General features: G+C 40.9%; 1 protein-coding gene across 2 annotated transcripts in view; it reads right to left on the bottom strand.

Moving 5' to 3' along the window:
• JADE3 (jade family PHD finger 3) overlaps positions 1 to 23657 on the bottom strand; it is a 216927-nt gene extending 193270 nt beyond the window's left edge. The window contains exons 1-2 of one of the 2 annotated variants that reach the window (XM_036907443.2): positions 23283 to 23657; positions 21523 to 21602 (exon numbers count right to left, since the gene is read on the bottom strand). The gene's annotated coding sequence lies outside the window, so the exon portion shown is untranslated. The remainder of the gene's footprint in view (positions 1 to 21522; positions 21603 to 23282) is intronic. The other variant, XM_036907444.2, reaches the window with a different exon arrangement.
• Between the last annotated feature and the right edge of the window lie 2714 nt (positions 23658 to 26371).

Raw genomic sequence — 26371 nt, 5'->3', positions numbered from 1 at the left:
TCCTGTGGACCTTCAGAGATGGAAGTACCCACTGAGGTAAAAAAGATAAGCTTTTGAGTGGGTCCTGAGGAGCGTGCAGAATAGAACAAACTTAGAGGAATGTGGAGAACTTCAGGCAGAGGCACTAAAGACAAAAGAGGCAGGATGACTCACGGTATATTTAGACTGTAGTGAATGCACACTTGGGTGGAATGGGTAGAGGAGAGGATTTGAGAAGTAAGAGGTAAGGATGGTGGGAAAGGTTGTGACTGGTGTGGGGGACTTTAACTGCTAGGCTTTTAGGAATAAAGGCACTACCTACAGCGAACAGTCAGGGGTCAGTGGTGGTCTCATGGCAGGAGTGGGGATGGTGGTATAGGGAAGAGGCCTTGAGAACCCTGCATCCTTATGATGGACAGCAGACTGGAAGGAAGTTGAGTTGGACCTAGAATGTAATGGCATAGTGATCACAGCAAGAAACCAGCCCAGAAAAGATCTTTCTAAAGGGAAGTGCCTACATGGATTCTCTTCAAGAAGCTAAAAGGCATAACTGGGGCTTTTATAGGTAGGTTTATTTCGAAGTATAAAAAATATTTATCTTGGATATAAATTAGTTATCCAAGAGAGAACTAAATCTAGGCTTATAACACACACACACACACACACACACACCTCTTCTGTGTAAAATGCAAGTTTCATATGAGACTAGTAGGATACAACTGTTTACAGTCAAAGTTTTCCCTATATTTGGAAAGAAAAAATTCCTAGTGCTCTTAAATATTATAAGTGGGCAAAGAATTTTGGGGAAGCCTGGAAATCATGAATGGAACAAGGGAAAAGCCACTTGCAGTTTTGACTATATTCTGTATTGTAAAGCCATGCTCTGTCTAGGCAGACTGTACAGCCACACTTTTCACAGTGGCAGCATGGCAAAGCACCAGTTTTCTTTTGACAGTCTGCAAAATGCATATTTCTTTTCCAAACTACTGCTTTCCACAGGACTTATGTGGCCATTAGAACATGCCACATGTAATTTTTAAAACAAAATGAGGGAAGGGAGCCAAGATGGCAGCGTGAGTAGAGCAGCGGAAATCTCCTCCCAAAACCACATATATCTATGAAAATATAACAAAGACAACTCTTCCTAGAATAAAGACCAGAGGACACAGGACAATATCCAGACAACATCCGCACCTGAGAGAATCCAGTGTCTCGCGAAGGGGCCTGAACCAGGCCACGCCTACAGCAACAGCGGAGATAAACTCCATAGCAGCCGGGCAGGAAGGAGAAGCCCTGTCTGCGCGCAGCTGCCCAGCACAAATCACTAGAGGTCGCTGTTCTCCCAGAAGAGGAGGGCCACAAACCAACAAGAAGGGAAGTTCTTCCAGCCGTCACTCGTCCCAGCTCTGCAAACTATTCCTATCACCATGAGCAGATGGACCTAATAGACATCTATAGAACTCTACATCCAAAAGCAACAGGATATACATTCTTCTCAAGTGCACATGGAACATTCTCCAGAATAGACCACATACTAGGCCACAAAAAGAGCCTCAGAAAATTCCAAAAGATTGAAATCCTACCAAATAACGTTTCAGACCACAAAGGCATAAAACTAGAAATAAACTGTACAAAGAAAGCAAAGAGGCTCACAAACTCATGGAGGCTTAACAACACACTCCTAAATAATCAATGGATCAATGACCAAATCAAAATGGAGATCCAGCAATATATGGAAACAAATGACAACAACAACACTAAGCCCCAACTTCTGTGGGACGCAGCAAAAGCAGTCGTAAGAGGAAAGTATATAGCAATCCAAGCATATGTAAAAAAGGAAGAACAATCCCAAATGAATGGTCTAATGTCACAATTATCGAATTTGGAAAAAGAAGAACAAATGAGGCCTAAGGTCAGCAGAAGGAGGGACATAATAAAGATCAGAGAAGAAATAAATAAAATTGAGAAGAATAAAACAATAGCAAAAATCAATGAAACCAAGAGCTGGTTCTTCGAGAAAATAAACAAAATAGATAAGCCTCTAGCCAGACTTATTAAGAAGAAAAGAGAGTCAACACAAATCAACAGTATCAGAAACGAGAAAGGAAAAATCACGACGGACCCCACAGAAATACAAAGAATTATTAGAGAATCCTATGAAAACCTATATGCTAACAAAATTACCAGCAACAAAATTGAAGCGGTAATCAAAAAACTACCAAAGAACAAAACCCCTGGGCCAGATGGATTTACCGCGGAATTTTTTTTTTTTAAATAATTATTTTTTATTGAAGGGTAGTTGACGCACAGTATTACATTACATTAGTTTCAAGTGTACAACACAGTGATAAAACATTTATATACATAATTCTAGGTTCCAGCTATCACCCTACCAAGCTGTTACAATAACTTGACTATATTCCTTATGCTATACATTACATCCCGGTTACTTATTTATTTTACCATTGGAAGTCTGTCTTTATTTATTTATTTTTTGAGGGCATCTCTCATATTTATTGATCAAATGGTTGTTAACAACAATAAAATTCTGTATAGGGGACTCAATGCTCAATGCACAATCATTAATCCACCCCAAGCCTAATTTTCGTCAGTCTCCAATCTTCTGAGGCATAACAAACAAGTTCTTACATGGAGAACAAATTCTTACATAATGAATAAGTTACATAGTGAACAGTACAAGGGCAGTCATCACAGAAACTTTCGGTTTTGCTCATGCATTATAAACTATAAAGAGTCAGTTCAAATATGAATACTCATTTGGTTATTATACTTGATTTATATGTGGATACCACATTTCTCTCTTTATTATTATTATTTTTAATAAAATGCTGAAGTGGTAGGTACATACAAGATGAAGGTAGAAAACATAGTTTAGTGTTGTAAGAGAGCAAATGTAGATGATCAAGGGTGTGCCTGTAGACTATGTGTTAATCCAAGCTAGACAAGGGCAATAAAACATCCACGTATGCAGAAGATTTCTCTCAGGACAGGGGGGTGAGGTTCTAAGCCTCACCTCTGTTGATCCCCAATTTCTCACCTGATGACCCCCCCTGCGACTATGCCTGTCTTAGGTTGTTCCTCCCTTGAGGAATCTTACCCGTCTCTGGCTAACCAGTCATCTTCCGGGGCCATACAGGGAAATGTAAAGTTGGTAAGTGAGAGAGAAGCCTTATTGTTTGAAATGGTTGGCTTATTATTTCTTTGCATATTTATGCCCTGTAGCTTCTATGCCCAGCATTTGTCTTGAGGTATCTTTACCACTTGGAAGAATTATGATACTCGGTAAATTTGATATGAGGCACGAATTCTATTTAAGGGTTGTAATTAGGAAGGAAGAAGAAAAGCTATAGAAGTAGCAGGCGGAAGAAAACATGGGAAGATTGATTATTTCTTTGACATATCTTCTTGTAGAGTAACTTCAGCATGTATAGGTTTTAAGCTACTACTTAAACTGTGCACACACATTAACATAATAGGAGTATAGTTACATAACCAAAGCATACCTGTAATTACCAGCCATCTCCAGTGAAACCAAGAAAACCAGTTAGGCACCTTAGGCATTTGTGAAAACTTATCTATGATATGGTGGATATTGTCCAACTGAACTTGAACAGTCTGAGAGAAATCAGACAAATTAAAACAACCCATTCCTGGGGAATGTTCACATCCCTTATGTTCTTTTAACAGTAAATAGTCTGTAGTTGTAAGATTTTGGAGCGCTACAATTTGCACTTCTCCTAATTCTTGGTTGAGGTCCAACAGTATAGATCCAGTCAAATTTGTTGTTTTACTGTATGCACAGGCCAGCTTAGATATCTCCTTATTCATTCCCATGGCAAGTCCAGGAGCTGGTGGGATGAGTGCATCTACAGCTGTAGCAGTGTGTGGAATGTTGTTGGGGTTTTTTGATGATCATCTTCTGGCATGAGTCTTCCAGAGAGTGCTGATGTTGGAAGTACTCTTTCATATCGTATCTTAGTTCATTTCTGGAGTAGCCCAATTAGGCTTTGATCTTCTGTATAGACGCAAACAGACCCTTTGCCTACACTTTTATATGCCCTTTATACCCTTGTGTAGAACTCATTGGAGGTTACCACACAGGAACTGCCTTTTTTTTTTTTTTTTTTTACCGCGGAATTTTATCAGACATACAGGGAAGACACCATTCTCCTTAAAGTTTTCCAAAAAATAGAGGAGGAGGGGATACTCCCAAACTCATTTTATGAAGCTAACATCACCCTAATACCAAAACCAGGCAAAGACCCCACCAAAAAAGAAAACTACAGACCAATATCCCTGAGGAACATAGATGCAAAAATACTCAACAAAATATTAGCAAACCGAATTCAAAAATACATCAAAAGGATCATACACCATGACCAAGTGGGATTCATCCCAGGGATGCAAGGATGGTACAACATTCGAACGTCCATCAACATCATCCACCACATCAACAAAAAGAAAGACAAAAACCACATGATCATCTCCATAGATGCTGAAAAAGCATTTCACAAAGTTCAATATCCATTCATGATAAAAACTCTCAGCAAAATGGGAATAGAGGGCAAGTACCTCAACATAATAAAAGCCATCTATGATAAACCCACAGCCAACATTATATTGAACAGCGAGAAGCTGAAAGCATTTCCTCTGAGATCGGGAACTAGACAGGGATGCCCACTCTCTCCACTGTTATTTAACATAGTACTGGAGGTCCTAGCCACGGCAATCAGACAAAACAAAAAAATACAAGAAATCCAGATAGGTAAAGAAGAAGTTAAACTGTCACTATTTGCAGATGACATGATACTGTACATAAAAAACCCTAAAGACTCCACCCCAAAACTACTAGAACTGATATCGGAATACAGCAAAGTTGCAGGATACAAAATCAACACACAGAAATCTGTGGCTTTCCTATACACTAACAATGAACCAACAGAAAGAGAAATCAGGAAAACAACTCCATTCACAATTGCATCAAAAAAAATAAAATACCTAGGAATAAACCTAACCAAAGAAGTGAAAGACTTATACTCTGAAAACTACAAGTCACTCTTAAAAGAACTTAAAGGGGACACTAACAGATGGAAACTCATCCCATGCTCGTGGCTAGGAAGAATTAATATCGTCAAAATGGCCATCCTGCCCAAAGCAATATACAGATTTGATGCAATCCCTATGAAACTACCAGCAACATTCTTCAATGAACTGGAACAAATAATTCAAAAATTCATATGGAAACACCAAAGACCCCGAATAGCCAAAGCAATCCTGAGAAAGAAGAATTAAGTAGGGGGGATCTCACTCCTCAACTTTAAGCTCTACTATAAAGCCATAGTAATCAAGACAATTTGGTACTGGCACAAGAACAGAGCCACAGACCAATGGAACAGACTAGAGAATCCAGACATTAACCCAGACATATATGGTCAATTAATATTTGATAAAGGAGCCATGGACATACAATGGCAAAATGACAGTCTCTTCAACAGATGGTGCTGGCAAAACTGGACAGCTCCATGTAGGAGAATGAAACTGGACCACTGTCTAACCCCATATACAAAAGTAAACTCAAAATGGATCAAAGACCTGAATGTAAGTCACGAAACCATTAAACTCTTGGAAGAAAACATAGGCAAAAACCTCTTAGACATAAACATGAGTGACCTCTTCTTGAACATATCTCCCCAGGAAAGGAAAACAACAGCAAAAATGAACAAGTGGGACTATATTAAGCTGAAAAGCTTCTGTACAGCAAAAGACACCATCAATAGAACAAAAAGGATCCCTACAGTATGGGAGAATATATTTGAAAATGACACATCCGATAAAGGCTTGACGTCCAGAATATATAAAGAGCTCACACACCTCAACAAACAAAAGACAAATAACCCAATTAAAAAATGGGCAGAGGAACTGAACAGACGGTTCTCCAAAAAAGAAATACAGATGGCCAACAGACACATGAAAAGATGCTCCACATCGCTAATTATCAGAGAAATGCAAATTAAAACTACAATGAGGTATCACCTCACACCAGTAAGGATGGCTGCCATCCAAAAGACAGAGAACAACAAATGTTGGCGAGGCTGTGGAGAAAGGGGAACCCTCCTACACTGCTGGTGGGAATGTAAGTTAGTTCAACCATTGTGGAAAGTAGTATGGAGGTACATCAAAATGCTCAAAACAGACATACCATTTGACCCAGGAATTGCACTCCTAGGAATTTACCCTAAGAATGCAGCAATCAAGTATGAGAAAGATCAGTGCACCCCTATGTTTATCGCAGCACTATTTACAATAGCCAAGAATTGGAAGCAACCTAAATGTCCATCAATAGATGAATGGATAAAGAAGATGTGGTACATATACACAATGGAATACTACTCAGCCATAAGAAAAGGGCAAATCCAACCATTTGCAGCAACATGGATGGAGCTGGAGGGTATTATGCTCAGTGAAACAAGCCAAGCGGAGAAAGAGAAATACCAAATGATTTCACTCATCTGTGGAGTATAAGAACAAAGGAAAACCTGAAGGAACAAAACAGCAGCAGAATCACAGAACTCAAGAATGGACTAACAGGTACCAAAGGGAAGGGGACTGGGGAGGATGGGTGGGTAGGGAGGGATAAGTGGGGGGAAGAAGAAGGGGGATATTAAGATTAGAATGCATGGGGGGGTGGGAGAAAGGGGAGGGCTGTAGAACACAGAGAAGGCAAGTAGTGATTCTACAACATTTTGCTATGCTGATGGACAGTGACTGTAAAGGGGTTTATAGGGGGGACCTGGTATAGGGGAGAGCCTAGTAAACATAATATTCGTCATGTAAGTGTAGATTAGTGATACCAAAAAGAAAAAAAAGGCATTTCTTGTGTGGTGACCTCCAATGAGTTCTACACAAGGGTATAAAGGGCATATAAAAGTGTAGGCAAAGGGTCTGTTGGTGTTTATACGGAGGATCAAAGCCTAATTGGGCTACCCCGAATATTAGCTAAGATACGATATGAAAAAGAACTTCCAACATCAGCACTCTCTGGAAGACTAATGCCAGAAGATGATCATCAAAAAACCCCAACAAAGATCCATGCACTGCTACAGCTGTAGATGCACTCATCCCACCAGTAACTGGACTTGCCATGGGAATGAGGAAGGAGATATCTAAGCTGGCCTGTGCATACAGTAAAACAACAAATTTGACTGGATCTATACTGTTGGACCTCAACCAAGAAGTAGGAGAAGTGCAAATTGTAGCGCTCCAAAATCTTACAACTACAGACTATTTACTGTTAAAAGAACATAAGGGATGTGAACATTCCCCAGGAATGGGTTGTTTTAATTTGTCTGATTTCTCTCAGACTGTTCAAGTTCAGTTGGACAATATCCACCATATTATAGATAAGTTTTCACAAATGCCTAAGGTGCCTAACTGGTTTTCTTGGTTTCACTGGAGATGGCTGGTAATTACAGGTATGCTTTGGTTATGTAACTATACTCCTATTATGTTAATGTGTGTGCACAGTTTAAGTAGTAGCTTAAAACCTATACATGCTGAAGTTACTCTACAAGAAGATATGTCAAAGAAATAATCAATCTTCCCATGTTTTCTTCCGCCTGCTACTTCTATAGCTTTTCTTCTTCCTTCCTAATTACAACCCTTAAATAGAATTCGTGCCTCATATCAAATTTACCAAATATCATAATTCTGCCAAGTGGTAAAGATACCTCAAGACAAATGCTGGGCATAGAAGCTACAGGGAATAAATATGCAAAGAAATAAAAGCTAACCATTTCAAACAATAAGGCTTCTCTCTCACTTACCAACTTTACATTTCCCTGTATGGCCCCGGAAGATGACTGGTTAGCCAAGACGGGTAAGATTCCTCAAGGGAGGAACAACCTAAGACAGGAACATTCACAGGGGGGCCATCAGGTGACGAATTGGGGATCAACAGAGGTGGGGCTTAGAACCCCACCCCTGCCTGTTTTGAGAGAAATCTTCTGCATCCGTGGATGTTTTATTGCCCTTGTCTAGCTTGTATTAACACATAGTCTACAGGCACACACCTGATCATCTACATTTGCTCTCTTACAACACTAAACTAAGTTTTCTACCTTTTTCTTACATCTACCTACCACTTCAGCATTTTATTAAAAATAATAGTAATAATAATAATAAAGGGAGAAATGTGGGATCCACATATAAATGAAGTATAAAAATCAAATGAGTAGTCATATTTGAACTGACTGTTTATAGTTCATAATGCATGAGCAAAACCGAAGGTTTCTGTGATGGCTGCCCTTGTACTGTTCACCATGTAAGAACTTATTCACTATGTAAGAATTTGTTCTCCATGTAAGAACTTGTTTGTTATGCCTCAGAAGATTGGAGACTGACGAAAATTAGGCTTGGGGTGGATTAATGATTGTGCATTGAGCATTGACTCCCCTACACAGAATTTTATTGTTGTTAACCATTTGATTAATAAATATGAGAGATGCCCTCACAAAAAAAAAGAAAAGAAAAGAAAAGAAAAGTACACACTTCCAATTGTAATATAAATAAATAACCAGGATGTAATGTATAGTATAAGGAATATAGTCAAAATATTGTAACAACTTGGTATGGTGATAGCTGGTACCTAGAATTATCATGTATATAAATGTTGAATCACTGTGTTGTACACCTGAAACTAATGTAATGTAATACTGTGTGTCAACTACCCTTCAATAAAAAATAATTATCTACCAAAAAAAAAAATTGGAAACAACCCGAATGCTCCAATAAATATCTATCTGTATGAAAAAAAAATCTGTTAATAAGACTATTTTTTTAATACCCAAAAAAGAAAAAAGGTACAAAACGCATATTTGATTCTAAATTTAGGTTCTAAATTAAACGAACGACGTTGTCATTATCCTTCATCCGAATCCGTCCAAAAGCAAAAGCACAACAGCAAAATACATGGAAAGTATTAAAAACAAAACAAAAAACAAAAAACAAAATGAGAATCGATGTTTGGTTTGCTAATTAAATAGCAGGCAGGAATTCTCTTTCAGGTATTGTGGGAGATAGGATGTAGAGAATCCGAGGGCTTCCAACCATTCTGGGAGTGGCTGTCTAGTCATAAATCTTCACGCCATGTGTAGACGAAATACATCACAGAGTAAGGAAGTATGGCATTAGGTGCCAAAGTAAATAGAAAATATAGGACTTAATGAGGGAATATGGAGTAGAGGATGGCATTCAAACGAGCAGGGTTTGGGGAGTGGGGGAGTTTCTTGCTGAGCTAGAATTTGCAAGAACCTGGAAGAATTGGCCTAAGCAGGACTGGCAGAGAAAAGAGGGAAGGACGTTCCAGTTGTGAGGAAAGGCTTGAGGTAACCTTGAGTGTTGGATTGTTGGTGGTACTGGGGGAGGGGAGGCAGTGAGGAAACAGTTCAGAGATGACATACCAGACTGTGTGCTCAAGACTTCTGTTTACCCAGTTCCCCTGAAATTCCAGGTGAAGAACTGTCCTCAGTTCATAGGCTGTGTAGTGTGAAAACGTACAACAACTGATTAAGAGACGAGAGAGAAAAGAAAGGATATTTAGTTTCCTCTTTGCACATACTGGGTTCTATCACAGTCTAAGAAGTGAATAGGTTGCCCTTTGGGCCTATCTCATAGGACAGTGGTGAAAACGTACAACAACTGATTAAGAGACGAGAGAGAAAAGAAAAGATATTTAGTTTCCTCTTTGCACATACTGGGTTCTATCACAGTCTAAGAAGTGAATAGGTCGCCCTTTGGGCCTATCTCATAGGACAGTGATAAGTTACCCAGGGGAAAACACATCCCTTCTGCCATTGGTGCTTGCTCAAACTGAGCCATTATTATATTCTATGGTAATTATGCAAGAAAGAGGGCTCTGTTGCATTTTCCAATGACATGGTGCTCTAGGGAGAGATCTGAGTGGGCATGCTGAGTTCTTGCAATTCTCTCTTCAATGTGATCCTCAAAACTGGGGAGGTTTCCTATCAAAAGATGTGAGTTAAGATAGGATCTGAGAAATCATAGGTGGCTCACATCATGGGGCCTCCAAAATATGCCCTTTCAGTGTCCTCCACAGTTAGCTTTTTAAAAAAAGTATGAAAATGTTTAGCGATTATCCAAATTACTTATTTTGTGGGGAGGTACCCGAGTCTATAAACTTGAGGAGTGTCTAGCCTGGTTGGTATACAGCAAGCACTTGATGAGTGTTAGCTGAGTCTGAGCTACTTTTTGCAGCTTCTTTATGAAGCATTGTAATGAACTAAATGTTTGGTGAACATGATTCTTTAATGTTAGGATGGCAATTAAAGCCATCAAAATTGGGCATCTGGTCCAATTTTATGGGAGATGTATAGGACTCCTATACATCTATGTTCCTAAACTTTTTGCTACTGTGGACAACTTTTGAAATTTCCCCCACAGACAGCATGCCTTGGAGGCTTGCCTAACCAAACACACCACACATAGGGACAGTACCAGATTTCTCTATTTTAATTAATCAAAGACAAATGTTTCTAAAAAGAAAGGGTTCTATTAAACACAAGATAATAATATTTAGTATGCCAGACATTGCTTAGCTTATCCTTAATATGCCATTAGTTCCATACAACAATCCCAGGGGTTATTATTATTAACTTCATTTTACAGATGAGGAAACTGACACAAAGAGGTTAAACTCACTTAAGGTTGCACAGCTAGCTGAAACAGGATTCAAACAACTTGAGCCTCTGCTACTCTATCCAATCTAGCACTGAAAACTCTAGCTAACTAGTTTTACTATGCATGGTAGTATAATTCTAGCAATCTCACTCTCAGGTATTTACCCTACAGAAATGCAAATTTATGTGTATACAAACACCTGCACATGAATTTTTATAGCAGCTCTATTTATGATTACCCAAAACTGGTAACAACCCAAATGTGGTATATTCACACAGTGGAATACTACTCAACAATAAAAAGGAGTAAACTATTGATACAACTTGGATGAATCTCAAAAACATTACACTGAGGGAAAAAGCAAGATTCAAAAGGTTATATACAGCCTAACTTTATTTATGTGATACCTTCAAAGTGACAAAACTATAGTGATGGAGCACAGATCACAGACTGCCAAGGTTGGTGTGGGAAAAGAGAATGTGACTGAAGAGGTAGCACTAAGGGGTTTTTGGGGGAGATGGAACTGTTTTATATCTTGATCGTGGTGTTGGTTACACTGATCTATACATGTATCAAAATCCTATGCATAGAACTATGCACACCCCAGAAAAGTCAATTTTATTGTATGATAATTAAAGAAAAAGGCAATAGGTTACCTTTGTAGCCAGTACTAATTTCTGTATTTCCCATTTACTTAAAGCAGCAGACTCTTATAGTTCTGCTAATCACTAACAACAATGTTTAGATTTAAAAATTAAAAGAGTTACACTTTAATGTGAAGCAAAGTATCATTATCAGGCCACACATCCAAATACAGACCAAACATCCAAATGATGACAGTTATCTCTTTAAATAAGCAGTTATCAAAAGTTAAATGAAATTGGGTACTTACTCCCTTAAGAATACAAGTATTTCAGTAAATTATTAGATGGCATGATATTTGATATAGCAATTTGCATAGTAAAATAAAAATAAGTAATCAAAATTAACCCTGGGAAGGAGAATGTGATAGAATGAGACTATAATAAGGATATCATGGACAACCATGACTCTCTACAATTTTAAAATTTTTGCTAGAATGTATTCATGTATCTGTAATATAATTAAAACTAGAATTTAAAAAATCCTTCTAGATTGGTGGAAAGTTTTCATAAGTTGCAATATTCTTCCATCCACAAGGCTTCCAGTGCCTTCAGGAACCCCTTGACTACCTCACTTACCAGGTCAAGCTTGTATTCTACTCAATACCTAGTGCCTCACACATAGCACAATGGGCACTCAACAATATTTGCAGAACTGAATTGCACCTGGATATGTGGGGAATAAAAATGACAAACACATGGTCACTGAGAAAACCAATAATCTAGAAAGACTAAATCATGCTCTAATTTTGCTGAGGCAAATTATTACTGAGTGCTAACAATGTGCTCAATAATTACAAATGCATACAGAATTTTGGAAGAGAGCTGCTCAATAATTACAAATGCATACAGAATTTTGGAAGAGAGCAAGACAAACATATACTGCCAGTGATGTAGAGGTTTTTAAAGCTTAAAATAGGCAGAACCCAAACTGGAATTAATTATTCCTGGATCCCTACCCATAACATCATAAAGTTGAAGACAGTGAGAAAATAAAATGAAGGGGAAAAACTAACCTGTACTGAGTTTCTATGGGCCATGCATTGCATTAGACATTTATGTTGATTAAAACTTATTTTAGGACTCAGGTTTCACCTTGGACATGTAAAGCACTGGAAATCCATCATTCCCACCCTTACAGCAATAAAGAAGCTGGACAAACTGAAAATCAATGACTCTTTTCAGACCTATTGGAGAACTGAGCTCACTGGGCAAACCACCATCCTGATATCTGAAGAGACAGGTGCCTGGAGGTAGACACAGGAAGATAAAACTAGAAATTCTGACAAATTACTGAAGGCCAGAATATGGGATGTCATGAGAGAATGAAGCTCCCGGGCTCCACAAGGGGGCAGGGGATTTCCCATCCTCTTACAAGTTTTTTCCTACAGGAATCCCACCAGGCTCTCACAGGGAGGATCAGGGAAAATCCCAGATAAAGTTCCCACTTTGGTGCTGTATAGTTGAGGAAAACAGTACCCACTGTGAAATTCACCCAGACCCCCTTCTTTTATCATCAGTACAGAACAAAGACTCAATCTGCAAGAGAAAGGGTTTAAAACCGATGGCATGAGGACACTGGTGGACACTCACTACAGCGGGGTAAAGGAAGAGGACAAAGAAAAAGAAGCTCCCCACCGGAGGACAGGCAGGAAATCTTTAGTACCTGCCTAAGTCTGAGGCTTAATCAAATCATCAGAGGACTCCCTCCTCCCCAACCAGCTACCCTTAGTAATAGTGGAATACAACTGGGAGGGCTATAAGAGACAGCTCTTGGCTAACAGCACAAAGGAAAAATCTTAAGCCAAGCAGGAGTCAAAAGGAGGGTATCACTAGAGGAATCAGAAATTTCTCGTGCCCACAGCAAAAACAAACATTAACACAAAACCTGACTACATTAACTCAAATCCTTACACTAAAGGCCTAGCAGAGGGACACTTGTGTTCTCCAAACATATATCTAATAATTACCTCAATCTCCTGCCCATGTTCAGATCTCAACATGTTTATCAGGCATAATAAAAGGCAAGAAAATATTCCAAGTGACAAAGCAATCAGGAGATCCAGACTCAGTTTGACACAGATGTTGGGACTCTCAGAAATGAAATTTTAAAGAATTACAATTAATATGTTCAAGACTGTAATGGCAAAGGTAGACAATATACAAGGCCTGATGTATTATTTCAGCAGAGATAGAAACTGTAAGAAAATCAAATGGAAATGGTGGAAATTAAAAACACAGTTAAAAAACATCATATTCAATAGTAGACTTGACACAAAGAAAGAATTAGTGAACATGAAGATCAAGTTTATTAATTAAGTCAATAAAAATTAAAACAAAAAGAGAGAACGGGGCACAAGAATTACTTGATGAAATAGTGGCTAACTTTCCAAAATCAGAGACAGACATCAAACCACAGACACAAGAAGCTCAGAGAACACCAAGCAGTATAAATATGAAAAAATAAACAAGCCACTTAGGCAAAGACACAGAGCTTGAAGGCAGCCAGAGGAAAAATGACACGTTAACTGTAGAGGAACAAAGAATTATAGCAGACTTAGAAACCATGCAGGCAAGGCAACAGTGGAGTAATAAGCTGAAAGAGGAAAAAGAACTGTCAACTCAGAACTCAATATCGCATGAAAATGTCCTTCCAAAATGAAGGAAAAAAGAACACTTTCTCAGACAAACAAAAACAAGGAATTTACTGTCAGCAGACCTGGCATAAAAGAAATGTTAAAGGAAAATTATTTAGGCAGAAAGATTATGATTAAGGTGGGAACTTGGATTAGCATAAAGAGGTGAAGATCATTGGAAAAGGAGCAAATGAAGGTAGAATATAATATTCTATTTTCAAAATGTTTGGAAAGCCAATTTTCCAGACATCAGCCAAGGGTCAGTCTTATAAGCAGGTCTTCTAAAGATGGCAAGCAGCCTCAGGCCTCTTTTTCAGCACAGTAGGATATGTATATATGCATATTTTTAAAACCTGCAGCTAACATCATACTTAATGGTGAGAGAATGTTTTCCAAGATTAGGACAAGGTAAGGATGTCCCCTCTCACCAACTGCAACTCTGATAAAGAAAAAAGTAAGAGTACTCATATTACCTCATTTCAGGTGATCAAGACAGTGTGGTAATGGCAAAATGAGAAACATATAGATCAGTGCAACAGAATACAGAGCCCAAAAAGAGGCCCATACAAGCACAACCACATTTTTTTATGCAGGTACAAAAGCAATTCAATGGAGAAAGGATAGTTTTTTCAACAAATGGTTCCAGAACTACTTGACATCCATAAACAGGAAAATGAACCTTGACACAAACTTATATTCATGCCTTATGGGAATACTAAATGGCAGAACCACCTTGGAAAACAATTTAACAGTTTCTTATAAAAACAATTTCACTCCCAGATATTTAACCAAATGAACTGAAAACTTATGTTCACACTAAAATGTGTATGCTAATGTTTATTAATGTAGCTTTATTAATAATCTCCAAGAAACTGGAAGCAGCCAAGTTGGCCTTCAACAGGTGAATGTAAAACTGTGGTACAGCCATGCAATGGGGTACTATCAGCAATAAAAAGGAACAAGCTATAATTCACATAATATAGATGAATCAAGTAAAAGCAATCAGACCAAAAAAAGCTACTTACTATATGATTCTACTCATATGACATTCTGGAAAAGGCAGGACTGTAGTTAAAAATTCACAAGTACACTATTCTGAGGCATTTCTAGGAAACAAACTTGACTATATATATATATATATATATATATATATATATATATATTTTTTTTTTAACAGGGATAGCTCTGTTCAGGTCAGCTTGGGTGGGTATCCATGGAAGTTCACATCACCACCAAATACCATCTCTTTTTAAATAAATACATTTTATTTTTAAGATAGGATAATATATTCACATGGCTTGAAACTCAAAAGGCATATATTAAAGTTCACAGAGTGGAAAGTCTCTTTTCAACCTTCTACCCCTGGCCATATATGCCCCAGAGCTATCAGTGTCTTGAAAATCCTCCTAGAAATATTTTATATCTATGTAAGCAAAAATGCATATACATACTGTTGCCCCACTATCTACACAAATGGTAGCACACAATATACACTGTTCTATTTCTTGCTTTCCTTCATTTTGTTTATCTTGGAGATCATGCAATATCAGTGTAATATTCTACTGTACAACCAAGCCTTGATTGATACTTAGGATATTACCAGTCCTTTGCTATTATAAGCAAAACTTCAAGTAAAATGCAAATATTTGCTGAATAAATTCTTGTGTTTTCTGGGTCAAATAATATATGCACTTATAATTTTGATGGCTATTTCCAAGTCACTGACTTCTAAAATGTCAGGGACTTTTTCATTTTTCATTTTTATCCTAGGAGGAAAGAAGGGAAGCTGCGATTCTATCACCACGCAATTTTCTGGAGGGATATACATCTCTAAGACATACAAAGTGAGCTGTCTATTCAGTTTCCCACATGTGTATCCTAGGGTCCAGTTGCATTTTCATGTAATATATTACACCACAAGCTAGTTATAAAGTCTACTTCAGTTATGTGAAAGGTGTTACTTCTGAAATATTCACAAGCAAAGGCCAAAGACTGATGCCCCAAACTGTTGATCACTGGCCACTCATTTCACAGCACAATACTGGATTCTTTACTCCAACCACAGGGAGATTTTAAAATCCTGACCAAATAAAACATCTACAGAGACTCCTTTGTCCTTTTTACAATGCTCAAATAAGGATTTCTTCTCGTAAGTAAAAACTATAAATCACATAAAGGTTATTAGGAAAGGTTGCCAGCGTTTCTCTCATCTTTCAGGTAGTGATGGATTCCTAATCAGCTGTCTTTTTGCTTGACTACAAAGCCTAGTACAACCTAGCACACTTGTGATAAAGCTTGAACAGGAGGTCGAAGAAATCCAGAGGCTGCTTTGATAGCCACGCAAGATCAGTGAGCAGTCAAGCCACTCACAAAAATGCCTACATTCAGAGCCAAACATCCAGTCTCTTTTTGGATTCCTTCTAGAAAACCATCACTCAGCTCCACGCTCAATAGAAGAGAAGGTGGCCCAATCATATTAATTCTCAAGAATACGCATTTAAGAAATGAATGTTTAACAAGATGTATCAAAGGAAAAGTGGTTCTATTAATTACTAATTATCATGCATAACTGCAGTATGGCCCCAAGTTTTTTTTTGGTATCATTAATCCACAATTACATGAGGAACATTATGTTTACTAGATTGCCCCCATCACCAAGTTCCCCCACATACCCCATTATAGTCACTGTCCATCACCGTAGTAAGATGCTGTAGAATCACTACTTGTCTTCTCTGTTGTACAGTCCTCCCCGTGCCCCCCCCAAATTATATATGCTAATCATAATGCCCCCTTTCTTTCTCCCCCTCCTTATCCCTCCCTTCTCACCCATCCTCCCCAGTCCCTTTCCCTTTGGTAACTGTTAGTCGCTTCTTGGGTTCTGTGAGTCTGCTGCTGTTTTGCTCCTTCAGTTTTTGCTTTGTTCTTATGCTCCACAGATGAGTGAAATCATTTGGTACTTGTCTTTCTCTGCCTGGCTTATTTCACTGAGCATAATACCCTCTAGCTCCATCCATGTTGTTGCAAATGGTAGGATTTGTTTTCTTCTTATGGCTGAATAATATTCCATTGTGTATATGTACCACATCTTCTTTATCCATTCATCTACTGATGGACACTTAGGTTGCTTCCATTTCTTGGCTATTGTAAACAGTGCTGCGATAAACATAGGGGTGCATATGTCTTTTTCAAACTGGGCTGCTGCATTCTTAGGGTAAATTCCTAGGAGTGAAATTCCTGGGTCAAATGGTATTTCAATTTTGAGTTTTCTGAGGAACCTCCATACTGCTTTCCACAATGATTGAACTGCTTTACATTCCCACCAGCAGTGTAGGAGGGTTCCCCTTTCTCCACAACCTCACCAACATTTGTTGTTGTTTGATGGTCCCAAGTTTTTGTACCCACACCTTCAACGGTCCCCTCACACAGTAACTCTGGGCTTGGCTGCGGAAGCACTTCTGTGCTTTGGCTGATGGGACAATATCAAATGTGACAAAAGCAGACACTTAAGAAGTGCTTGTGTGCTGGTGCTTGCTCTCACTTACTACTCTGTACCTTTGGGACTACCATGTTAACCAGTCCAGACTACCCAGCTGGAGAAGAGACCACTTGCAGTAGAGAGGAACCATCCCAGCTTAGAGCCTCCTAGATCCACAAGCCTGGCAACCACCAGATGTGTGAACGAGGCCTACACAGATCAACCAATCACCAGCTACCAACCCTCCCCTAACCACCCTCCCTGCCAAAAAAGCTAATTGACACAGGCTATTTCAAAGTAAATGTTTGTGGTACAGTACATATGGAAAGGAGAAGAGAACACTGGTTTTCCTCCTGTGAAGTTTACTCCACACATAAGAAACAGTTTCAAACAGAAAAACCTGTAGTACCTGGATGAGAATAAATAATACGTAAGTATTGAAAAAATGCCTAAGTCTTCCCAGATTCTCACAAATGTGCTGTCTGCCATCACAGATGGCATACACCAAAAAAACAAAAAAAAAACACTAAAAATTTCCATTTAGTCACTGAAGCATCTTTACCATGATATATTTAAATCAAAGTCTTATACTCAACAGTTCCATTTCTAACACTGAACAACTCAGGTTTCCAGGAATTACTTTTTCTCCCAATTCTACTTTTTTCTCCGTTTGACAGGCATAGTGAAAGCTGAAAGAGCTCCCTTAATGCAGCCTAAAAAGCACCAGATATATAAGCCTAATTAAACTACTTTCTAGAAGCATTCTTCAGGACCAGCTTCTTCCAGCATCACTGCAACTCTTTTTAGCCATGTTAATGGTGGGCAGTAAAAACTGTTTAAAATCTACACATTTGGGCCAGAAGCATTGCCTCTATTACATCACAAAGTGGGACACTGAAGGGAAAATGACTTTAAGCCACTTTTGTGTGGTTTAAGGAAAGGTGAAAAACACCCTTCAGCAGCCTCCCATTGTCTTGGAATAAAACACAAGCTCCTTAACGAGGTCCCATAAGGCCCTGTCAATCTTCCCCTGACTACCTCATCTCTCTTTCCCCAGGTCCTAGCCAAACCTCTGTGGATCCTTTTCCACATCTCTCTCCCACCTCAGTGCCCTCACAACACCTGCTGTTCCTTCTGCCTGGCAATCCCTTCTTTAACTTTGACTTGACTTTGCCTGTTCCTTCTTCAAGCTCCAGGGCACCTTGCTGTTCTCAAGAAGCATTCTACCTCTTACTTGCTAGTGTGGCCTTGGGCAAGTTACCTTTGTTTCACCTCTCAGAGCCTCACACCTTAGACAGACATCCTATGCTGAGCACTGAGGAAATGGTTAACAAATCATTACTGCTGTTACTGTTATTATCACATATAGTAATATCCATCACAGCTCTTAGTACAATTAGCAATTAGGTATTTATTTGTAGAAAAAATAGAAACACCCCCTTGGATCCCACCTTAATACCTAATACCTTTTATGCTATTTCCCTCCATACTGCATCTTTGGAGAAGATGCAATGAATGCTTACAGAGCAATTATTACCTCAGAGATGTGATTTGGCAGATGAAGAAACTGAGCCATAGAGAAGTTAAGTAACTGGCCAAGATCCAGGGTTTAGATTCATATCCAAGTTGGCCTGTCTCCATAGATTGTGCTGGGTGAACAACCAAAGGCTTCTCTAACTCATAAACCTTGCCTTCTAAAAGCAGCAAGCCTCAGAGAAGATGGATCTTCACATTTACACACATCCTAAATGACTCCCAGGTATCTACTCTACAGATCTTTAACCAGCCTGGTGTTTCAACCACCCACTCTTCCCCCTCTGATGGTAGATTTCCTTACTTCCTTTCCACTGGATGTTGAACTTTTAAGGGGATGAACATCTCACCTCTCATTTCCCCAGCAAACAGGCACTCAATACATGTTTACTGAATGAATTAAATGAGAATGTTGGAAAACGTATTGTGACTGCAAGGTTGGGGAGTGGTGGAGTGGATTTTCATAATAATATTAAAGTTTGGCATAGTTAGGAAAAAATCTTCTATGAATGATGACAAAAGGGGAGTTTATCTTACCTACTCTTACAATTAATGATTTCTGTATCTAGCACCAGACAGTCCATGTGATTTACAAATGTGGCCTTCACAGCTACAAGCAGACTTCATTCCAAGTCTGGGGCCCTACATCACCACCAATGTTCTGTTATAACACATGGCTGCACCTGAGCCACGCTTCATGACAGGGTGCCCTTGACAAGTACCAATCTCTCAATGGTTACTTTCAAATCGTTCAGAAAAAGAAACAGAAAGAGCAAATGATAAAGCAAAGGGAACAAACTGTTAGTAACTGGTGACCTAGGATAAAGGGAATATAGGAGTTCTTTTGTACTATCCTTGAAACTTTTTTGTAGTGATAATATTTTATCAAAATGAGTTTTTAAAATCTAAAAAATAATAATAATAATAATTTTCCCAGGAGAATCTAACACACAATGTTTAGTGCACTGGCCATGTTGGTATCATATTCTCTTGTCAGCTATTCCAAAAAGCACATTCCAGGCTCAGGTTTCCATGTGTAACAGCCAATATCAAGCGACAAGGAACTCCCTGGGTAGCACAGCTCAGCCATGGCTTCTGGGTTGTGACAGATTAAATTATTTACTGCTTGAACAGTATTAATGAACTCATGGGTATCTTGTATTGGTCAAAGCCCCAGTACTACTTCTCCACACCAGGCCCTCTACTGCCTTCAGTCGACTGCCCTCTGAGTTCTTACTTTTCCTAAGCTTAGCTATGAGGTCATGTAAATTCTCCCCAGGACGCTTCTTTCTTGCTGTCCTTCAAAAGAAGCACAGAGGCAGTTCTGATGGTAAGAGTTTTGCTGCTATTGTCTATGGATAGACCCACAGGGAGGAGGCAAAAAATGATGGGGGAAACAAAGATTCCAGAAAACAGAAAAATCAAAGCAGTAATTATGTGGTCTGTAATGACCATTTGTTAGCACCATTTTATTCATTCATCACTTCTACCCATTCATCCTAGATCCTCCCACCCCACAAAGAGAATGCTTCAGGTCTCCCAGCCACTGTAATTGGAACAACAGGTAGAAACTTGTAAATCATTCACATGTCCCCATATTAGCCATTTCAGGAGAGTGCCATATGGATGTGCCCCAACACCCATCCCTCACCTATAAGGTGAAGTAAGTAAAGGCCATAGTAAGTTATCCCCTGAAGACAGATTTTGTTAATATAAGGCAACCTACAATCTCTACCTTCCTCAGCTCCTGTTCTGTGTAACCTCTATAAGGTAGGTACATTTTGTCCTATGATAATTGTTCAACCTCTGTATCCCTGATCAAGGCTTGTGAGAGCCCTCTGCGATGCTGCATCTTCACAAACAGGAATACTGGATTCTTCTCTCCCCAACTTCCCCCAAATACTTATCTAGTTTCAGCCAGATCTCAAAATAATGGGCAAAAGGAAGAAATTGCTTTGTGTAGCTTGGGGAGAAATGGATTATGGCTGGTGGAACACAAGGGAGGGAAAAGACAAGCATTATCAAAGGAGAGGACCATACTCAACCTACAAGCCATCAACATCCTTTGTTCTTCATTTTAACTTTTGCTAACCCAAACATCTCAACTACAGTGACAGCCATGCACCATCACCTGTACTGCTCCTGGAAACCTCCTCTACAGACCAGATGGGTCAAACGCCCCTAAAGCTGCTTCCAAGTCACTCCTGGTTCCCAGCTGATCGCAAACACTTCAGGAAAAGTAGGAGGCCTTTGTCCATTTTTCCCTACCTGTGACCAGTACTCACAGGCTCCTACAGGTGAGAAAGCAGTTACCACACTGCCGAGGCACAACAGTATGACTAAGAAAAGAGGGAGACAGAAATTGTGGGTTCTAGAACAAGACCTGCCTGTGTATTTCAGAATTGACCTGACAAAGAATGCAAGGAACTGTTTCAAGGCAACAATACTGGGTTAAGAGCTCTTCTCTAGCAAACAAAACTAAAGAAGAGCACAGTTGAAGAAAAGGTGGCAAGGATGGTAGCTAATGCTAAGAAGTACTTACCAAAAATCTCATGTAATGGCTCCACCTCTTCAAGAGAGGTACTCTCCTTTTACAGTTTAAGCAGTTAAGCTCAGAGCTCACTTTAAATGAAAAAGAAAATGATATGTTATGGAGGTATACTACTACTAGGCCAAACAAAAAAGAAAAAAAAATCAATTTTCACTTATCCAGAGTTATCACGTGATGCTATAAAAGCATAAAAACTACATTATTCAAAGAGTATAGAGACTAGGATTCACATTTCCATTGTTTACAGATGTTATGAAAGTATTAAATTAAATAAAAACACAATGCTTTGTTCAGGCTGCCTCCTCTCCCCCCGCCCCCCGCAACTCCTGACCCCAACCCCACCCCCAGGCTGTCAAGAAGTGGCTTCAGGGAAGGTATTTAAGAGGTGAACTACTCTGGGAATGTGAATTCTAGGTTGCTTAAACTAAGCCAACATGTGCAACCAGTCTTTACCTAAATTATTTTCCATTACTTTCCGAGAGAAGGAGGCAGTTATCTTTATCAGACTGAATACAGGGAATGAGGTCGCCTTTCCCTCCAGGCCACTGGAATCACCATCAACTCGGTTTTGATTTCTCATACAATTAGACGTCAGAGGGAGGAGGCGCGGGAATCCCAACCTCAGCTTCACAGATCTCACATCAAAAAACCTCACGCACATCTGAGCCCATGGATTTCCTTGCAACTCAGAGAAGCGGCCAAACAAGTCTTGCCAAATGCCTAGGAGCGACACATGTCCCAGGGCTACACAATGATATCAGCTTTTAAACATGCCTTCACATACCATCATTACGGTCACTCACTCGAGATCCCGCCTCCCTTTCCTACTCACAACAAACAAACGCAGGTTGCCCTGTGCAATTTAAAGCCAGACTTCACCCAAGCAGTGCCTCTGGAAAGCGAGAGAAAAAGATTGTTGGGAGGCTTTTTTTTTTTTTAATCGATTGCCCCACGGCGGAGGGAATAAAACCAACTCGATCGCTGGAGAAAAGTTAACTTTGCTGTGTCCAGGGGTGGGAAAATTTCCCCATAAGATTCGCAACGCCCTCCCGCTTTTCCCACCCCGGGGACCGCTGGCGGTTGCGGCGACCCCGGACTGGCAGCACTCTAACAATGACGGAAGGGGGAGGGAAACTTCACCAGGCGGCGGGGCGCCCGCGCTCCTGCTCCAGGGGCACCCGGCCTCCCCGGGGGCCTCGCCGCTCTCCGTACCGCCTGGCACCCCTCTCCAGGCACTTAGTTCTTCCCGCCCCCAACCTCGAAACAGCCAGGGTGCGCCCTCGCTCCCCGGAGCATCCGGCCCCGAGTGGCCCGCACAGCAGGTCCTCCCGCCGCAGGTCTGACCCTGTGAGCCCCAAGACCGGGTAGAATCGGGAGAGAGGGGGCCCCGGGAGGGGACACCGGAGGGAACCGCCGCAGCAGTTATGGCGCTCAATTTCTGTCCGAGTGTAGCCGCAGCCGAGCTCGGGCGTCCACCCCCGCCCCCGCGCCGGCCACCCGGCACTCCGCTGCCGGCAGAGGGGCCACAGCGCACTTCACGCAGCCCACACACGCTCTCGGCCCAGAGGCGCTAGGGACGCTGGAGGCGACCGCGATGCGGAGCCCGAGCGATTCCGAGCGCTGCGAGGCTGGGCCGGGATGTTGCACTCCGCGCCGCCCGCTTCCACTCCTTGAGGCCGCCACTCCCGCTGCCCACCCGGCGCGAAGCCCCCAAGCCCGCTCAAGCCGCATCCAGCCTCAGTGGCGCCTACCTTCGCGCAGCTAGTGTCGGCTCCTTCCCGGCTCCACACTCGGGTCCGGCAACGTGCTGGGGGCGAGTCCAGTAGGGGTTGGTAACCGCCCCCCTCACGGCTAGCTTTCTTCTCTCCCCTCCCTCGCACCTGCCCCTTAATCTCCTCCCCGCCCCCGCCCCCGCCCCCGCCCCGCCGCCCCGCCGCCGGATCCGCCGGGGCCGCCCCCCGCGCCTCAGCTCCCGCCCTCGGCCCTCGCCCGCCGGGCCCGTCAGGCTTCAGCGCCGGGCAGGCGGTTGGGCGGCGGCGGAGGCGGCGGCGGCGGCGGCCGCTGGAGCGGCGCGGAGCACTATTGTATTTCTGACTGTGCGCTCCCACGCTCCGCCTCTTCCCCTTCCTCCCCCCACAACCCCCCACGCCAATCGCCGGCCGCGCTTGCCCTACCCGACTGGCTCCCCGCTAGCCGCTCGCCGCGCGCTCTTCTGGCGGGCTGGGAGCCGTCTCCACCACCGCGCGCCTCGAGGCTCCGCCCACTGGGCTCCCGCACCGCGGCGCCGGCTCCAGGTGGGTTCCGTTCTGCTCCCGCTGGGCGCGCTGCTGCCGGGAGGAGCCTCAGTCCCGCGAAGTGCTGGAGAGGAAGCCAGGGAGATGCCTTGGCTGTGTTGAAATACAAACTAAGCTTTTCATGGCCCCTTTCAGCTCTAAAGTTCTGCCAAGTGGACCCTCATGTATAAAACTCCTTGTGGGCCCCTATTGATTCAAGGCGTTTGCGCTTGAATTACCTGTAATAATAAAGCGAAGGTGGCTGTTAACAATACATTTATTCAGTTGCAAGCACAGATGGTTTATGATGTATGGCTTTTTGATGTGTCGGCTTGGTTAGGCTGCAGTCCCTGGTTATTCATCAGACACTAATTTAGGGGTTCGTTGCTGTGAAGATGTTTTGCTGATGTAAAGCTCTTGATCAGTTGACTTGAAGTAGGGGACAGACTCAAAGTAAGGGTGGGCCCGACATTTCTTTCTGATTGCTTGCTCTGCTAATTTTGGATTTGCATATCCAGCCCCACAGTTGTATAAACCAGTATCTTCTAATGAATGAATGAATGATGTATGTGTATGTATATATGTAATGTCCTGTTGGTCAGCTTCTGTGATGGAATCCTGATTCATACAGATGTTGAAGCAACAAACCCTTTTTGATTTACCTATTTGACTTTGGAAATGTACCATGTGCAACTATCATGAACTCAATTGTCATTTTCATTTACATTTCTAGGCTAAATAGAAATGTAGGCTCTTTCGTATTTTGCCTGTTTTCCATACTAAAGATGTAGTTCTATTCATAATATGCAAATCTGTGAGTTCTAAAATAGCCATAGTCCTTCAGACTTACCTCATTTTATTAACTTATTTTGAAATAACTATAGATTCACAGGCTCTGTAAAAAATATTACAGAGCAGTCCCATGTACTCTTTACCTAGTTTCCCCAATGGTACTATCTTGCATAACCAAGATATTGACACTGGTACAATCCACAGACCTTATTCAGATCTCACCAGTTTTACAGGCACTCATTTCTGTGTTTGTGTACCTTCTACTATGCAGTTTTATCACATGGGTAGATTCATGTAACTACCACAATCAACTGTTCCTCCACCACAAAGATTCTTCCTGCTACCCAATATAGTCACAGTCACTTTTGCCCCCAGTCTAACCCCTGGCAACCCCTAACATGTTCTCCATCTCTATAATTTTGTTATTTCAATACATGTAAATGGAAGCAGAGCTTTTGAAATTGGCTTTATTTCTTTCAGCGTAATGGAGATGCTTGCTGCAATTTTGATAGTAATTGTTTTAACCTATAGATCAATCTGGGGAGAATTGACATCTTACTGTATTGACTTCATTATTAGCATATTGAAATGCAATTAATTTTTGTGTGTTGATCTTGTACCCTTTGATTTTGCTGAACCCACTTATTAGTTCTAGGAGATTTTTTGGTAGATTCTTTGGGATCTTCTACATAGATATCATGTTGTCTGTGTATACGGGCAGTTTTAGTTCTTCCTTTATAATCTGTATGCCTTTTATTTACTTTTCTTGCCTTATTGTGCAAGTTAGAACTTTCAGTACTATGTTGAATGAGTGGTGTGAGTCGACATCCTTCCCTTGTTCCCACTCTGAGGGGGAAACATGCCATCTTTCACTATTAAGAAAACTGTTAGCTGCAGTTTTGTTATAGATGCTCTTTATCAAGTTGAGAAATTGCCCTTCTAGTCCTAGTTTGCTGAGAGTTTTTTTTTAACCATAAATGAATGCTGAATTTTGCCAAATGCTTTTTCTGCATCAGCTGATATGATCATATGATACTTCTTTTTTAGCCTGTGGATATGGTAAGTTACATTGACTGACTATTGATTTGTGAACTAACCTTACATAGCTGGAACATGCCTCACTTGGCCATGGTATAATTCTTTTCATACCTTTCTGGATTCTATATCACCAATATTTTCTGGCAGATTTTTGTGTCAAAGTTCGTGAGAGAAGTTTTGAGGGGGCTTTTTTCATACTGTCTTTTTCTGGCTTGGGTATTAAGATAATACTGGCCTAATAAAATGAGTTGGGAAGTTGTGCTAAAAAGACAACATCAGGCCCTTGGTGGGCATCTGGGAACTTGGATTTCAGAAGGAATCCTACCATTCCTGGAACTGATAAGAGTGGCTCACTACACCTATACTATTTGTACAAATGTGATTTATGCTGAGCCTAGAATTTAAGTCTCCTGATTTCCAAGCTGTTCAGAAAAGAATTAACATAGCAGGCCTGACTGCTATCCTTTGAAAGGCGGCCTGCTTGCAAGGTTGGTCCTTGGATGACATCTGGAAACTTGGATTTGGGGTGAGTTCCTACCATTTCCAGGACTGATAAGAGTGGCTCACTGTGCCTAAACTGTTTGTACAAACGATAGGGTTTGTGTTGTACCTCTGCTTTCCTTCTGGGAGTCTGGAATGTTGGTAAGTGCTAGACAGAGGGTGCCTACCTGGACCAACTCCCAGTGAATGCCCAGGGAACTAAGTTTCTAATGAGCTAGGCAACATTTCACATGTTG

This window comes from Manis pentadactyla, chromosome X (genome assembly GCF_030020395.1).
Source record: "Manis pentadactyla isolate mManPen7 chromosome X, mManPen7.hap1, whole genome shotgun sequence".
In the NCBI taxonomy this organism is placed as follows: Eukaryota; Metazoa; Chordata; class Mammalia; order Pholidota; family Manidae; genus Manis; species Manis pentadactyla.
Note: the sequence above shows the minus strand (reverse complement) of the source record. Positions and strands in the feature narration are given on the sequence as shown.